The sequence below is a fragment of the Moschus berezovskii genome, chromosome X (genome assembly GCF_049115385.1).
Source record: "Moschus berezovskii isolate FMDL1 chromosome X, NW_MosBer_1.0, whole genome shotgun sequence".
Taxonomy (NCBI): Eukaryota; Metazoa; Chordata; class Mammalia; order Artiodactyla; family Moschidae; genus Moschus; species Moschus berezovskii.
This window is the reverse complement of record NC_142488.1, coordinates 13,296,526-13,308,737: the sequence shown is the minus strand read 5'-3', so window position 1 is coordinate 13,308,737 and position 12,212 is coordinate 13,296,526.

Here is a 12,212-nt window from a genome sequence, read left to right as displayed (position 1 = left end):
CACTGTCTAGGCTTGTCATAGTTTTCTTTCCAAAGAGAAAGCATCTTTTAATTTCCTGGCAGCACTCACCGTCACAGATATTTTGGATCCCAAGAAAATAAAGTCTGTCACTGTTTCCATTGTGTCTCCATCTATTTGCCATGACGTGACAAGACCAGATGCTATGATCTTCATTTTTTGAATGTTGAGTTTTAAGCCAGCCTTTTCACTCTCCTTTTTCACTTTCATTAGAGGCTTTATAGTTCCTCTTCACTTTCTGCCATAAGGGTATTGTCATCTGCATATGTGAGGTTCTTGATATTTCTCCAGGCAATCTTGATTCCAGCTTGTGATTCACCCAGCCCAGCATTTCGCATGATGTACTCTGCTATAAGTTAAATAAACAGGGTTACAATATATAGCCTTGATGTACTCCTTTCCCAATTTTGAACCAATCGGTTGTTCCATGTAAGGTTCTAACTTGCTTCTTGACTTGCATACAGGTTTCTCAGCTTGAAGGATTTTGAGCATTACCTTGCTAACATGTGAAATTAATACAATTGTGTGGTAGTTTGAACATTTTCTGGCATTGCCCTTCTTTGGGATTGGAACGAAAACTGACCTTTTCCAGTCCTGTGGCCTCTGCTGAGTTTTCCAAATTTGCTGATATATTGAATGCAGCACTTTAACAGCATTATCTTTTAGGATTTGAAATAGCTCAGCTGGAATTCCATCACTTCCACTAGCTTTTTTTTATAGTAATGCTTCCTAAGGCCCTCTTGACTTCACACTCCAGGATGTCTGGCTCTAGGTGAGTAGCTACGCCATTGTGGTTAATCAGGTCATTAAGAAGCATATAAGACCAGTCAGGAATATTATCATACCTTAATTTCAGGGAAGAATGATGACCTAGATTAGGTCAGCAATGTTAAGGTATAACTAATACGCTCTCTTTCTCAGCAGAGAGCATCCTTAACACTTGTTAAAATGTTTTGACATTACAATATCAGAACACTTTAAAACAATTTCATTCTTTCTAACAAGGGGAAAGTGGATGGATGTGTGTACACATCTGTTTTTCAGGTAATATCATGAAATATCTAAGATTTATTTTAATAACTCTTATTAATAGAGTTAGGAGCTAAAGGAAGCCTCTATATGCATTGAAAGAGTACAGAAAATGATTTGTATCCTACATGATGACATTTTGTCAAACCATCTGTAAAATTTATTTTGATGGGTTTCAGAACCCATGTTTTCAGCCTGAAAAGTACATTCAAGTGATTTGTGTCAGCTTGTATGATTGGATGGTTGGCCTAGTTAATTCTACCACCTGTCTAAGTCATCAGTTCTTATTAGCTCTCATTTGATGAGGAAAACAATCTCTGGAATTCTATTTTCCCTCCAAGATACCAAAGGATGCTTGGTTTTTATTTAAATATCAGCATATCTTTCTATTTATCAAAGACTGTTGTCATAAATTCAGGTTGTCCATTGTTTATTCCTATAATCCCTTACCATTTGTATAACAAAAACAACTTTTTCTTATTGAAGACAAGACAAATATGAATGTTGAATGTGTCCTTCAACTTCAAAGCATTTGATTAACATTTAAGAATGTATACCTTGGGAGCAGCATATTGCTAATTTTGGATTCCTAAAAATTGTTTTTGTTACAACATATAATGTCCAGTACCATACTGCAGGATAGAAAGTAAATAAATGGATAAGAGTTGAAGCAAGTGACATAATTGGTCAATTTCTGTGCCACAAAAAAGTGAAAGCTAAGGGTCAATTAATTACATGCTATGTTAAAGAATAATTCCAGATGACAAATGTGCCTGGATCCCAAGATGAATTGTAACCACCTAAAGCAAAGGTATGGAGAAGGCAATGGCAAGCCACTCCAGTACTCTTGCCTAGAAAATCCCATGGACAGAGGAGCCTGGTAGGCTGCAGTCCATGGGGTCACTACTAGTCGGACACGACTGAGCGACTTCACTTTCACTTTTCCCTTTCACGCGTTGGAGAAGGAAATGGCAACCTACTCCAGTGTTCTTGCCTGGAGAATCCTAGGGACGGGGGAGCCTGGTGGGCTGCCGTCTATGGGGTCGCACAGAGTCGAACACGACTGAAGTGACTTAGCAGCAGCAGCAAAGCAAAGGTAAGGGATCCTAAAAACAAGTATATCTACATGAAGTTCCAGGGAGAGTTTCAAAGTACTTATAAACAGAATGAATAGATGGAAAAATCATTCCATTAGATAGAATATAGATAATCACAGCTGTGGTATGTACCCTATAGAATGTACCTTAAAGTCATGATACTTAGGCAATGGATTATGATTAAAACTAGAAACCTACCATTAATTTTAGTATGCACTTAAACCAGATAAGCTAGGATACTGGCCACCTACTTGGATTCTTCTTTGGGAGCTCAACATGCAGATAGATAACGGCATGACTTTATGAGTGAATATATGGGAAATCTTTAAAATAGACTTTTCTTTCAGGCTATCCATGTGGCATCTATTGCATTCATATTTTCAAAACAGTGCCTTGTACGCAAGAAGCATAGGAGATAACACAATGAAAAAAGTAAAGTCTCTCCCATGAGGAGTTGCATTTACTCTGAGAAGAAAGATACTCAAACTAGTAATTATTATGTAAAGTAAAAAATAGAGATAGACTAAAAGTTCTACAAGAATATCTATCTACCTTTAAATTCTAATTGAAGAGTTGAGTACATTTTTTACCAACATTAGAAAACTTAAAATATACATATATCTTTAAACCAAGGTTTGAAATTCAAATTGCCTTTTTGAACTGTTTTTGAGACTTTTAAAACCGAAAATGTGATGAATCACAGGGGTGCAAGGAAGTAAGGAGAAAGGCATCTGGGTAGACAGATGGGACCTGAGCAGGGAAAGACTAGGCTGTGGGGGTCTTTGGAGCCAACCATTCTCCCTACCGTGCCCTCATTTCCCTCATCAAGTAGCAGATCAACTGTTTTTGGGCTTTGTTCCAACAAAAGCAAAGTTAGTAAGTTGTTGACAGAGCCATGCATGTTCATCACAGAGGTCAACAGCATCCAAGTCAATTTAGAGCTTCTAGTGTGCTCAGAGTCAGGATTAAATCAATCATCAGATATATCTGATTATTTACTTTACACAGTGACTGTCAGTTAATAGTTGTCTTCCTAAGAGTCCTTAGAAAGTTACTCCACTTTTGAGATGATTCTTTTTTGTTTTCCCTTGAAAAAAACTTTAAATACACTAAAGAAATAATGTATCAATATTACCATTTCAGAAAAAGATACCCTCCTCAATTTACTCAAAACAAAAGTTTCCTAATCAGAGAAAATCATATGGAACATCAGTGAATTGTGTGACTTATTGTAATGACTGCAGATGCTTTGCTTTGGGTTCATCTATCCGATAACAAAAATTGTTTTTAGATCTTCGAGCTGTTGGGTTCATGAAGTACCTTCACATGTTTCAAAGTCCTCTCATACATTAGCATTTATTTTCACCTGTAAGAGATTTTCTGTGCTGTAATATTTTTAAGGCCAGTCTGAGTGCAAAATAACCATAATATCCTAAAAGACTGAAAATTCAGTGGATGAAACTGGGCAGAAAGAAAAATGCACCTTCTAAAGAATAACACCCTAATACCTATTCTTTGCCAACCCCACCTACTCTCAAGAAGTCTCTCCTGCCTTTGTCAAGTGTAATAAACTTTTATTATATCTCGTGTCAAACAGTATTCATTTATATTTTTTAATAATTATTTTTCTTGGCTGTGCCTCACAGCATGTAGGATCTTAGTTCCCTGACAAGGAATGGAACTTGTACTCCTTACATTGGAAATGTGGATTCCTAACGCGGAGAGTCGAACACGACTGAGCGACTGAACTGAACTGAACCCTTGGACCACCAGGAAAGTCCCTTTACTTACTTACAAGTTACAGTTTATTACTTATAAAAGTTTACCTTCATTGTTCAGTTGAGATATTTTTCTACCTATAAAAAATTAATTAGAGGTCTCACATTGGAATGGAATGCAGCAGCATCTTTCCCATTAATATTAATGGAAATGGTTTATCATTTAAAGTCTTCTCACTTTGCAGTCAGGCTTTCAGGTACAATTTAAATTCCAGCAGTGAGGGATAAGTGTGTTTACTGAGGAACTACTATACTTCAGAAATTGTGCTAAGCACTGAGGAAAAGCTTGTAGAAGAGACTGGTGTGGACCCTGCCCTCTTGATGTTTACAGTAAAGCTGGAAAGATGGTTGAAATCATTTTTTGTTTTTCAGAGTTATGGCTTTTCCTTCCTGGAGTAGATGGGGATAATCTGTTCACAATGTTTATGTTTATCATATCATCCCATTACACACTTTAAATATCATACAATTTTATGTCTGTTATAACTCAGTAGTTAGATAGGTAAATAGATACATAGATAAACAGCTTCTGGTTTCTATGTTGTAAGCTGCTGCCATCAGGTGCGTCAGGTATATTTCTCCAACGTCAGGCATCATTGGGCCTCCTCTCTCATAAGCTGTGAATAAAGAGAAACCTAGGTTAGGCCTTCAAGGAAACTTGCAGCCCCACAAATATCCCACCAGAAATCCTTCCATTATCCTTCTAGACACCCAAATCCAAACTGAACTCTGATAATAGAATATGGCAGGATATAATCATAGGAATAGAGAAATTGGAGCTAAAACCTCTGATAAAATTCTGCCTTCACCATTTGCCAGCTAAGAACTTTGGACAAGTCCCTGTACTTTTCTGAACTCTGGCTTTCTTAGCTATTAAATGGAGACAGTAATTTCCACCATGTGGATTTGTCATGAAGCTAAAGTAAAATGCATATGAAAGAATTTTGTAAGCAAACTATGACTTTAGTATGTGTGTGCTCAGTCACTCAGTCCTGTCCAACTCTTTGCGACCCTATGGACTAGAGCCTGCCAGTCTCCTCTTGTCCATGGCATTTTTCAGGCAAGCATATTGGAGTGGGTTACCATTTCCTACTCCAGGGGATCTTTCCAATGCAGAGATCAAACCCCATCTCCTGGGTCTTCTTCATTGGCAGGCAGATTCTTTACCACTGTACCACCTGGGAAGCCCATAACTTTAGTAGCCCTTACTAATTATCTTCACAGTCATTTATTCTTTCACTCACTCACTCATTTAAGTACCGGAAATCATTTCTTAAGAACTTAACACGTACTCTAACTACACGTACTCAAACTACACGTACTCTAAAACTATAATAAATAGTTTTTGTCCTTTTGGATCAGCTACTTGCCTATTTCCTAAGAGTCCATGATCAGCAAAGGATTCTGCTCCAAAATTTGAAGCCATGAATTTGTTCATGCCAGGTCTCCACCAAGGCAAACATATGCCATATCTCTACCTTCAAGGAACTTCAATATTATAAAAAGATATCATTCCCCAAAGCTGAATTTAAAAAACTCTCAAAATATGGGAAAATTAAGTCATTTTTTCTACACATTTTTCCTTCCAGTATATTACTCATACATGCCCAACAGAAGCTAAATTTATCTAATTCTCCCAGCTAAGCCATCTGTTGCATGTAAACATCAATGATGCATGCATCTAGTTAATTACGGTTCTCAAAAAAAATCTGACAACCATGGTACAGTAAGTGTTAGGTGTTGATGCTAATATTACAGTGGTAAATGAAAAGGTCTTTATGTCAGAATAGATCTGTAATAAGTTTACCAATAAAAACAGAAAATGTGGAAGTAGAAAATATAAGTCTCATGAAAGAAGGCATGCACATCAACACAGAAGGGCAAGGAAAGAAACTTTTTAAAAGTCATTCATGTGATAAGAGAAAATTATTCTAAAGTCTTTCAAAGGAAAATATGGGAAGCAAAATAGAATTTTTCTAAGTCCAAAGTCACACATATAGTCTTGCCTTCATGATCTCCTCAGACCAACTATATGCTCATAATGAGCTATGTGTGTGAGTAATTCTCCAGTGAGGAACAATTCCATCAAATATGTTTTTAAGGTACTCGTTTTGTCAACAAACATTCATTTAATGTAAATTATTTATTGGTCTAAATTAATTTTCCAATCAAAATAAATGGCAAATTAGAGGAGTAGTGAAATCAATATTATCTCGAAAGGTTATCACCAACTTGCCTGTTACTTTTCAGGCATTTTCTCTTTTTTCTCTTCCTTATAAGTCTAAATGAGAACTCTTCTCCATGCTGCATCGGAAAGAGACTCAAAGTGGAGATCTGCATAGACTATCACCCACACTTGAACAAATAATGATAAAATGAATACATAGCATTGACTTGGGTTTCCCTGATGGTTCAGCGGTAAAAAATCTGCCTCTGGAGAAGGAAATGGCAACCCTCTCCAGTATTCTCGCCTGGGAAATCCCATGGACAGAGGAGCTTGGGGGGCTATAGTCCATGAGGTTGCAAAAAAATCAGACATGACTTAGCTAGTAAACAACAACAACATTGATTCATCCTAATTCTTAGAAAAGACAAAATGACCACTGGTGTCAAATGAGAGGTAGAGAACATCATTTCACACTACCTGCTGCTGCTGCTAAGTCACTTCAGTCGCGTCCGACTCTGTGTGACCCCATAGACAGCAGCCGACCAGGCTCCGCTGTCCCTGGGATTCTCCAGGCAAGAACACTGGAGTGGGTTGCCATTTCCTTCTCCAATGTGTGAAAGTGAAAAGTGAAGTCGCTCAGTCGTGTCCGACCCTTAGCGACCCCACGGACTGCAGCCTACCAGGCTCCTCCATCCATGGGGTTTTCTAGGCAAGAGTATTGGAGTGGCTTGCCATTGCCTTCTCCCTCACACTACCTACCTCCCATTAAAGGCTAAGCCCAACCAATATCATGTCCTCAATATCTTAACATCGAAAGCAATCAACTATGCTCTATTCCTACCAAAGTTTAGCCTGAGGAATTTGGATAATTCTAATTTATTCTCCACTGTTGATGTGGCTATATGCCACATGAAGACTGCAGACTTGCAAAAATTAATAAGGTCATTTGTTCTTACATAGCCCAATAGAAAACTACAGAATCAATATACAGTAGATTTAAAATCTTGTATATTTTTATCTCCTGCTTTATGAGCAGCATTGCCACTTCTGAAAGAAAAGTCTTGTCTCCATAAGGAGTTCACTCAGATTCCAGTCTCTGTTCTTGATTTAAGTCATGTTTGTCATTTTATATCAGCAGTAACCCCTGGAGTAAAGACCTTCAGACCATCTTCAACTCTTCTAGGACCCATGAAAGCTTTCAAATATTTGTAAAGTGTGTCTTCACTGCTATGAATATTAAATATCCATGTATTAAAATACATTTTAGTAGCTTAGTTTTATTCTAAGTGGTCACAAGAAATTCTAAATGCATACTTAAAATTCATTATAAATATTTTCAAGCAAAAAAATAATGATAACAATACTCCTGTATTTCTGTTCACCTAGCACACTATGAATTGTAAAAATTACCATTGGGTCAATGACAGAGTTTTTTGAAAAAAAATGGAATATCATATTCATCATATATAATTATTTCAACACCATCAGTATTAGGGGTTCATGTGCCTTAGTATTGAGGCAATGTCCCAATTCATCTGTTTTATAAATGTAAATTGTAAGATTTTGCATTTGCTAGAAGAGAACACCTACCAATGTTTATAAATATGAAGGATGTGGGTACCCTACAAAAATTATGAAAACATGCTTTTCACTGATCCTGGTGTCCAGATACTGTTCTTGTTCAGTCCCTAAGTCACTGCTAACTCTTTGTGACCCCATGGACTGCAGTACGCCAGGCTTCCCTGTCCTTCACTGTTTCCCAGAGTTTGCTCAGACTCATGTCCATTGAGTCCATGATGCCATCCAACTATCTCATCCTCTGTCACCCCTTTCTCCTCTTGTCCTCAATCTTTCCCAGCATCAGGGTCTTTTCCAATGAGTCAGCTCTTCGCATCAGGTGGCCAAAGTATTGAAGCTTCAGCATCAGTCCTTCCAATGAATATTCAGAGTTGATTTCCTTTAGGATTGACTGATTTGAGCTGCTTGCTGTCCAAAGGTCGAGATATATTATAATGGGCCAGCTGATGATCAGAGAGATATTCTTTAAAAGTTATATATTTTAAAACATATTTTATGATTATATATATAATCATATATATTTGTTTTTCCTTAGTTTTCACAACAGTCTGTATAATCTGTTTGAAAATTGAGAGCAGATAGAGAAGTCTCTGTAAACTTAACCAAGAACAGTATATGCACTTTCTTTTGCTGACTACACAATCCATTTGTGTTTTATTTATCTTAAAGTTTTGAGAGAAATAAGACTAACACACATGAAGTTCCTGTTGGTGAATCAGACCAGACTTAATTTTACATTGAGCCTCATATGGCTACATTGAATCCACAGTCTAGAGTCACCTGAATTGGTGAGGAAGTGGATTGGAGTAAGGATGTTGAGGAGATATTGAGGTGTTCTGAATAGACTGGTGGCCAATACCATATCTGTTGTTTAGTTGCTAAGTCGTGTCTGACTCTTTGCAACTCCATGGACTGCAGCCCACTAGGGTCCTCTGTCCATGGGATTTCCCAGGCAAGAATACTGGAGTGGGTTGCCATTTCCTTCTCCAGGGGATCTTCCTGACCCGTGGATGGATCAAACCCATGTCTCCTGCATTGGCAGGCAGATTCTTTACCTCTGAGTCACTAGGGAAGCCTGGATAGCATATCTATAGACCCGTTAAATAGCTTAGAAACTTCATTTTGTAACTATTCACCAATATCCTTAAAGGCAAGAATAAATAATTGCATTCTGAAGCACTGATAATAATCTCTTGCTTGAGTAAAGTGAACAAAGAACTAGGTTGTCTCTTACTGTAATTTTTTTCCTATTGACACTGTAACAAATCATCACAAACTTAGTGGCTTAAAACAACACAAATTTATTAGCTCATACTCCTGGGGATCAGAAATCTTAAATGGGTCCGCTGGGCTGAAAAAAAAAAAAGAGGTGTTAACAGAGCTGCATTGTTTTTAGAGGCTCTCAGGAAAAATATGTTTTCCTTGCCTGTTCCAATGTCTGTATTCCTTGTATCATGGCCCCTTCCTAACATGGCTCCAACCTCTCTTTCCGTTTGTCACCTCTCTTTCTCCTTATCCCTTCTTTCATCACGTCTCCTTCCCCATCTCTGACTTTTCTGTCTTCTTTCCCTATAAAGAATCCTTATGATTATATTGAGCTCACCCAGATAATTCAGGATAATCTCCCCATCTCAAGGTACTTAATCACATCTGCAAAGTCCCTTTTGCCCTATAAAGTAACATATTTTTATGTTCTAGAGATTAGGACATGGACATCTTTGATATTCTGTCAAATATACTTGCTTCCTGTCTTTCTTCTCCATTCCTTTTAAAAATGGGAATTCTCAAGTGATGTTCTGTGGTTCTTTGGCAAACAGCAAGATTCTCTGAACTCCAATAGATCTTCTGTTGCACTATTTGTAGTGTGATGAAGTCTAGACCTCAAATTATGGGAAAGCATATGAAAACATATGGAAACTATGGAAAAACTATGGAAAACCACTTCAGTTCAGTTCAGTCGCTCAGTCGTGACCAACTCTTCACGACCCCATGAATCACAGCACGCCAGGCCTCCCTGTCCATCACCAACTCCCGGAGTTCACTCAAACTCATGCCCATCAAGTCGGTGATGCCATCCAGCCATCTCATTCTCTGTCGTCCCCTTCTCCTCCCGCCCCCAATCCTTCCCAGCATCAGAGTCTTTTCCAGTGAGTCAACTCGTCGCATGAGGTGGCCAAAGTATTGCAGTTTCATCTTAGCATCAGTCCTTCCAATGAACACCCAGGATCAATCTCCTTTAGAATGTACTGTTTGGATCGCCTTTCAGTCCAAGGAACTCGCAAGAGTCTTCTCCAGCACCACAGTTCAAAAGCATCAATTCTTCGGCGATCAGCTTTCTTCACAGTCCAACTCTCACATCCATACATGACCACGGGATAAACCATAGCCTTGACTAGACAGACCTTGGTTGGCAAAGTAATGTCTCTGCTTTTTAATATGCTATCTAGATTGGTCATGACTTTCCTTCCAAGGAGTAAGCGTCTTTTAATTTCATGGCTGCAATCAGCATCCACAGTGATTTTGGAGCCCAGAAAAATAAAATCTGACACTGTTTCCACTGTTTCCCTATCTATTTCCTGTGAAGTGATGGGACCAGATGCCATGATCTTTGTTTTCTGAATGTTGAGCTTCAAGCCAACCTTTTCACTCTCCTCTTTTACTTTCATCAAGAGGCTTTTGAGTTCCTCTTCACTATCTGCCATAAGGGTGGTGTCATCTGCATATCTGAGGTTATTGATATTTCTCCCGGCAATCTTGATTCCAGCTTGTGCTTCTTCCAGCCCAGCGTTCCTCATGATGTACTCTGCATATAAGTTAAATAAGCAGGGTGACAATAGACAACCTTGACGCACCACTTAGAACTTACAAAAAATACAAATTCTTAGACAAAAAAAAAAAACTCTGGGGATGTGGCCCAGCAATCTGTGGTACTCCAGGTGTTTCATGCTTAAGTTTGGGAACCACTGGTCTAGATTTACATTTCTTTTATGTATTATTTGGGTTAGTCTTCATTACTTTAAATCAGTGCTTTCATTTCGTTCCGTCGCTCAGTCGTGTCCGACTCTTTGCAACCCCGTGGACTGTAGCCTACCAGGCTTCTCTGTCCATGGGATCCTCCAGGCAAGAATACTGGAGTGGGTTACCGTTTCCTTCTCCAGGGGATCTTCCCGACCCACGGATCGAACCCGGGTCTCCCGCATTGGAGGCAGACGCTTTAACCTCTGAGCCACCAGGGAAGCTGATCACATCTTTTTAGTTCTGGTGAGCTTTACCAGCTACAACAAAGATGTGAGCATTGGATAGAGTAAGTAGGTCTTGAGCTCTTTTGTTAGGTTAATGCAATCAAAAGACATGAAAATCTTATGGGAGAGCCATTTCATATTGCATCCAATTTCCCCTTTTTCTCTTAAATGCATGATTATATTTTTTCCATTTTTAGTAAGAAATAATTGACATATATTACTATATAAGACATATAGCATGATAATTTAATTTACATATCCTGTGAAATGATTACCACAACAGGTTCAGCTAACATCCCTTTTCTCATGTACATGTAATAAAAAGAAAAGAAAGAATAAAAGAAAAAAGGGAAAAAATGTTTTCCTTGTGATGAGAACGCTTAGGAGCTACTTTCTTAACGTGTCTATGTATCATGTGGCATCATGGTGTACATTCATCCCTAATATTTATCTAATAACTGGAAGTTTGTACTTTTTTACCACCTTCTTCAAATTTCCCCCTCCCCCCAATTTCCTTTTAATGACTCTTTTTCATAGCTCAGTTGATAAAGAATCTACCTGCAATTCAGAAGACCCCGGTTCGATTCCTGGGTTGGGAAGATCCGCTTGAGAAGGGAAAGTCTACCCACTCCAGTATTCTGGCCTGGAGAATTCCATGGACTAAGTCCATGGAGTCGCAAAGATTCAGACAAGACTGAGCGACTTTCATTCACTTTCCTTTTTTTTTTACTGAAGTATAGTTTGTTTAAAATGCCATGTTAGCTTCAGATATTGTGAAATCAATGTTGCATGTACATTTAAGTATATTCAATTATTTAATCCAGTTTAATAATTGGTGAAATCAGCAAAGATTTAATTAACATCACTTTTATTCAAAGCATTGTTCTAGGTGACCAAGACCACTTTATTCTTTCTTTTTCTATTTTAAAAACTTTAAAAAATATCCTTCATTGAGATGCAATTTACATACAGTAAAATGCATATATTTTATGTGTACAGTTTGAGAAGTTTTGACAATCCTCTGGAGGAGGAAATGGCAACCCACTCCAGTATTCTTGCCTTGGAAATTCCATGGACAGAGGAGCCTGGCTACCTACGTAACCATTTTATTCTTGATTACAAGAAGTTTGCTATTTTTCTCTCAAGAAGTTAAAATTTTGTTCATAAAAATAATAATAATATTTTAAAAATTGATATTTATTAAGCCATCTGCTATATTAAGTGGCTAAAAATAAGGTTTAAAAAATATCTTAATATCAATGATCTTGTACAGCTTCTTTCACTTTGTTTAAAACACAATATT